The sequence below is a fragment of the Helianthus annuus genome, chromosome 10 (assembly GCF_002127325.2).
Source record: "Helianthus annuus cultivar XRQ/B chromosome 10, HanXRQr2.0-SUNRISE, whole genome shotgun sequence".
In the NCBI taxonomy this organism is placed as follows: domain Eukaryota; kingdom Viridiplantae; phylum Streptophyta; class Magnoliopsida; order Asterales; family Asteraceae; genus Helianthus; species Helianthus annuus.
Window position 1 is genome coordinate 167,540,488 of NC_035442.2, and position 6,694 is coordinate 167,547,181.

Below are 6,694 nucleotides of genomic sequence, written 5' to 3' on the forward strand. Positions count from 1 at the left end.
GATCGAACGATCTAATCGATTGGTAAACATTACTCTTCGGATCATGAGATACTATGCTTCAACACTTAATCGATTTCCAACTCGTTCGACGCATTGGGGTGCCACCCGATCGAACATGCTATCAGGACGAACAAACTGTTCGATCGGATATGCTGCTCGATCGAGTGACAACCTAACGAGGGCTACTACTGAAGTACCTAACCGATCGGATAAGCCGACCGATCGAACAGACCGTTCGATCGACCGACCTGAAAGGTAAGAACACTTCAGTGTTCTCAAATGCTACAACGAAAACTTCAAAAGTTCAAATCCTCACACACAAACACATCAAAGGAAGAAACAATCCACTCGAACAGTCCAACCGATCGAGCCTACCGGCCGATCGGGTAGGCTGTCCGAACGGATTGTCCAGCCGAACGAACAACCCACCCGATCGAACCTGCCGTTCGATCGACTAGGCTGTTCGACCCGTTTACACTTGTTTTCATTCTATGTGTATTCATCATTATGCTATCGAACTGTTCAGGCTAACCCTACTCTCAAGCGCTCCCTTCAATCCATCAACTAGGGGTGTTAAAAAAACTCGAGGCTCGCAGCTCGCTCGAAACTCGCTCGAAAAAATCTCGAAGAAAGCTCGGCTCGAAATTGGCTCGGTTGTAAACGAGCCAGCTTGGCTCGGCTCGGTTTGTAAACGAGCCGAGCTCGAGCTTGGCCTGGCTCGGCTCGTCTGCTCGTGAGCTGGCTCGATAAGGTTTACATCCTTCATTTTTTTGTCCCACATCGCTTAGAAAACAAAAATTAAGGGAGTATCTCCCCTATAAAAGAAGGTAAACACAATGGAGAAAGTGAATTAACTATTTATAGTTGCATATTTAGCCATATGGTTAAATTAAATGGAAATTATGGCCCTTAGGCTATGAAGAAATTCATTTTTAATGGCTTTTTAAGTAATAAATTTTGCGGTTCTTTGTTAGTTCGAGCCAGATCGAGCCGAGCCGAGCTAGCTCGAATTATAATCGAACCGAGCTCAAGCCTCAAATCTCAGCTCGATTTGAAAATCGAGCTCGAGCCGAGCCAACTCGAATTGAGTTCGAGCCGAGCTCGAGCTGGGTCTAGCTCGGCTCGACTCGACTCGTTTACAGCCCTACCATCAACCAATCACTATGAGTATACTCGATCCCTTTTTGCTTTTAGCACTTTTGGGTGTTACATACGTTACTTATCTAAATCACTATCGAACACACTACTCAATTATTTGAACGCTAACAGATTCGCATGTATTACATGATTGAATGAATGCTTGTTGATTGTGTTTACACGTGGAATGTTGTCTACCTGCCTTAACGACGTAGTACTATAGTTTGGACTCAGCACCCGTTCACACGGGGGTTGTTAAGGACAATTACTTGCATGGATTACGGTGGTAATCATGTATTGCGAACCGTCTCGGACGGTCAACCCGCAGTCATTGGTATCGATAGATCCATGTCGATAACTAACATGCTTCGTTTTCCTCTGTGTACGTGCTGGTTATGCGTAAACTATTCGAACTCTATATGCTATATCAAACTTGTATGCTCACCTTTACATTTATGTATTGACTGTATTTTAACGTATGTGACAGGTGTTTAAGATGTTTGCTTGCTAGGAAAGCGAGGCTAGAATAAAGCTCTAAAGGCCCCCAACAAATAGTTGTCTTTCAGGAAAAAGCAACTAGAGCATAGTTGTCTGTAGATCTTGTCAGGCTGGGTCTTTAGGAGTATTTGAACAATATTTACGTTTTGTATTAAATTAAATCTGAGTTGTCAGAACAGGATTACTTGTTTGGATGATTATCTGTAATAATGTATTTGTTTATTCGGGATACGGTATGGGACGTATCTTTAACTGGATTATATAAATAGTTGTTATGGAAACTTCTGAACAATCTGTTTCGCTCAGTGCCATGCCCCGATGATTCCGCTATTGGTTGGGGTGTGACACACAGGTCCCCGCCCGCTATGCCCGACATGCTCATACCATCACCCGGTGGGAATCGCCTGTCGTTTCTGCGCTCACTGCAATCTTTACGGGCATTTCACTGCAAACTGCCGCTATGGTCCCGTCAAGCCCCAGTTCAAGCCGCCGCTCATCAAGCTCTACTTCCAGCCCCTCAAGGCCAACCAGCAGCTCAAACACCCGCGGTCAATGCTCAAGTCTGCTTTGCATGTGGTGACCCTAACCACTTTGCAAACATGTGCCCAAACCGGGTTGTGAAACAAGAACCCCAGCAGCAGCAGCAACAACAGCAGCCTCAGAAGCAACAGCCAGCAGCCCGTGCCAGAACCTTTAACATCAATGCTCATCAAGCCCAGGCTGACAACAACGTGGTTAATGGTACGTTCCTTGTGAATGGTATTCATGCATTGTAAGACCCTAACACGTAATTAACAAAAGTCGCAGCGGAAGTTCATGCCATAAAATTTCTTTCATTATAAACCTTATGTCTTACTTGAAAGTTCACTTTTAAAATAACTCTTTTATATTGAATACATCAAACTGACTGAATTATAGAATAAATCATAACTTATGTATAACAAATTACATCCTTAGACAACCCCGTACAATCCTTCATGTGACTCGGTCCTCGATCTTTATTCCTTGATGATCCTCCGTGACCCGTACAACCTGCACTCACCACATACATTCATCACATTAGTACACAATACATAAACAAGATTCCATCTCGTACACTTCCTATTGCGTTATCATTCTATTTTTAAGCATTTCAACTGCGTATCCATATTCTGGTGAGGCTTCAATAATGTACCTGCATTACTTATCATTCACAAGGCACACTATTAATAACATATTACCCAACGTATCTAAATCATGCACACATACATTTTTACATGTATACATACACATCTACATACGCACTTACCTTCCTACATCTCTACATACATGCATATACTCATACATACCTTCATATATACCAATTACATATCTACATACACACATACATTACTACGTCTCTACATACGTTCATATACACATACGTATCTTCATATATACATAAAATACACATCTACGTACATACATGCTTTACTATACCTCTACTTACTTGCATACACTCATACGTACCTTCATATATACTTAAATACACATCTACATATGTACATACACTAATATGTACATGTCCAAGATCTTACATACCTCATATATATCCATACATGAATTACATGGTACTTAGACTTGAGTTTGCAACTTATAAGTGTCGAGGGAACACTCGAAATCATGTTTAAAAGGCTTGCCATAACCCACGGATAATATACCGAAGCCTACGATGCATATATAACATAAATAACTAATTTTCAGCTTTTTGGACATGGGAAGGGCGTCGGCGACGGCCCTTGCATTTGCCCGTAGCCCAAACCTCCGTAGACAGCAAGATAACCCGTCAGCAAAACTGACATTTCCAGAGGGCGTCGGCGACGGCCCATGTGGGCGTCGGCGACGGCCTCTCAAAAGTTGGTTTTTCCTGCTGTGTTGTTTCGTCGTTCGCGCGCACTAAAACTTGCATAACTTTCAACCCGTTTATCCGTTTAACCTCCCGTTTCTTCCTACATGCTTGTAAATTGGTTCCCTACCCTATGGACTCAAAATCCCACATCCGGGTTAAGGAAATTCTTAACTTATGCGCTATCGGCTTATTATTCATTCACGGTTTATTCGACCCGTTCATGTTTTCATCAATCAACACTTTCGTTTTAACATCAAGACTGCATTTTGACCTGTTACATCTACTTAACAGAAATCATTGGTTTCATACCACACATCCATATTGGTCCTCAATTAACTTACTTAACTAACTAGCACATAACCTTACATAAACAACTAAGAAGCGATTACGGAAATCACTTACCTTTTTGCGTCCGTTCCCTTGCCTCCTTTTGACCCTTTTGCCTTTCTTGCTTGAGTCCATTTTCACATGATCCTTATGCCTTCACATCACGCAATCACATTCTTGTTAGTATGCATGATTGTACACTTAATGATCATGTCGAATGCATGGTTCAAGTCTAACTTTCATTAGTCAAGTCTAACAAACATAAGACATATACCCAACATCACGTCTCTTCCAACTCGTATAATTCCTTACATAATTGCATATAACACACATTGTTAAACACGCACCATATGACTTTATAGCATTGAAATTTGACAAGAGTCTAGCCATACTACTTATGCAAGGTTTGACTTCCAAAAGTCAACGACCCATCTTATGGACTTTCGACTTAACCTCATATATCCGTGTCATCATATTAAGCTATAACAATGGCATTATATACACTTCATATTCATGATGTAATATGCTTACAACCACATGATCAATCCATTACATACACACACATACATATTATCAATACTACATATACTAAAGCTTTCGGGATCCCATACTAGACGACCATATTTGGGGTACATAACCAACATGATTTTACCATCCTTACTTGCTATACATTAACGCCAATTTCATTTCGTAACCTCAACTAAACCGTCGACTAAACACATAGTGTGTACCATACAATGTGAGTGAACAATGAAAGATACTAGTGCACATTTCTACCCAAACAAGACATCAATAAAACCTCCACGTGGATTCGATCTTACACATGTTCCTTGGGTAAGCTTAATAACAATTTAATCATTTACACATTGTATGTATGTTCATCCACTACTTGCATACATTTTCACATAATATCGTCGTTTAGTCATTTCATCAAACACTTGGCGTGCGTACCACTATCTAAGCATAATGTACAACTATTTCATGCATCAATCTTCTACATTCATACATAGTTCATCAAATCCTTCTACTCACCATCATGTAGTATTCACAATTAATCATCCAACATATCATTATCACATTTTATTCAATTCATCAAACCATAACTCGTTATACACCGATATTTCATCAATCTTTCAACAAGAATTGGACATAGATGGTGATTAAGTCATCATCATCACCATGACTAATGGGTTTTACTTCTAAACATCAAATTAACACAAACTATACATAACCTATGTTCTACTTGATGATTCTAACCCTTATACATCATCAATTTCATACTAATTCACGGATTAAAACATAACCCACTTCATACATGATCACCAATCTTAGTTTTGAGACATACCTTATGATCCCCTTGTATTGGTGATCACTAATTCACGTTCGGTTGATAATTTGAGCTTCAATTCACCCTTCAATTTGATGAATATTGTTGAGTTAGGGTTTGGCTCCCTTGGGGAGCTCTGGAACGATCCAGAACACACACACACGAAAATGTGTGTGGTGTGTGTTGATACTTTCTATTAGTTAGTGACCAAGTTTCATCCCATCCACTTTAACCCCTCAAGTTTACTTCCATCACATTTTTGGCACTACTTTTCTCCTTTAATAGTTTTTACCATGCACTTAACTAGGTTGAATAGCCTAGTTATTTATTTCGTAATATAACGCATAAGGACATATTTCAAATATATGACATTTGGATTTTGGGGCGTTACATGCATCATGTTTGTTTGATACTGGAGCCGATAACTGCTTTGTGTCATTTGAATTCGAGAAGCTCTTTAGTCGTAAGCGTTCTTATCTTCCCTCGTCATTCGAAGTCGAAGTTGCTACTGGAAGAACCGTCGCTGTTAACTCTGTTCTCCGTGATTGTACCCTCGAGCTCAACAATCACCTCTTTCCAATCGACCTTATTCCGATGCAACTCGGAAGTTTTGACGTCATAGTAGGCATGGACTTTCTTCGCGAAAACCATGCTGAAGTTGTGTGCTTCGAGAAGATGATTCGATTCTCGCTCGCGAATGGTGATTTATTGTGTGTGTACGGTGAAACAGCTTCGAAAGGTCTTGAACTTATGTCATGCGTCCAAGCTAGCAAGTATCTCCGCAAGGAATACAGCGCTTTCTTGGCCAACATTGTGGTAGCGGAGAAGGAAAAGAAAAAGAAGGTTGAAATCAAAGACGTCCCAGTGGTTCATGAAATTCCTCAGGTGTTCCCTGATGATCTTCCTGGACTACCGCCAAGTCGTGATATCGACTTTCGTATCGACCTCATTCCTGGAGCTAACCCCGTTGCCAAAGCCCCTTATCGACTCGCGCCATCCGAAATGAGGGAACTCTCAAACCAACTCCAGGAATTACTTAAAAAGGCTTTATTCGCCCGAGCACCTCTCCTTGGGGCGCGCCAGTCCTTTTCGTCAAAAAGAAGGATGGGACGTTCAGGATGTGCATCGACTATCGGGAATTGAATAAGCTGACCATCAAGAACCATTACCCTTTGCCTCGAATCGACGATTTATTTGACCAGCTGCAAGGTGCCAAGTGTTTCTCTAAGATCGATCTACGTTCAGGCTATCATCAGTTGCGCATACAAGAGGAAGATGTACCCAAAACAGCCTTTCGCACTCGATACGGCCATTATGAGTTCGTTGTTATGCCTTTAGGTCTAACCAACGCACCAGCGGTTTTTATGGATCTGATGAATCGCGTGTGTAAACCCTATCTTGACCGTTTCGTCATTGTGTTCATCGACGATGCCCTGATTTATTCCTAGACGAAAGTCGAACACGCGCAACATCTACGTTTGGTTCTCGAGTTACTCCAGGGGAACTAACTCTATGCCAAGTTCTCCAAGTGTGAATTC

The 6,694-nt window shown here is 41.1% G+C and overlaps 1 long non-coding RNA gene across 1 annotated transcript; it reads right to left on the reverse strand.

Moving 5' to 3' along the window:
* Positions 1 to 2,466: 2,466 nt before the first annotated feature.
* On the reverse strand, positions 2,467 to 5,310 carry LOC110883435. The gene is made up of 3 exons (XR_002560464.1): positions 5,175 to 5,310; positions 3,905 to 3,983; positions 2,467 to 2,667 (listed from the first exon to the last, which is right to left on the reverse strand). It is a non-coding gene; the product is annotated as an uncharacterized LOC110883435 (long non-coding RNA).
* Positions 5,311 to 6,694: the final 1,384 nt, after the last annotated feature.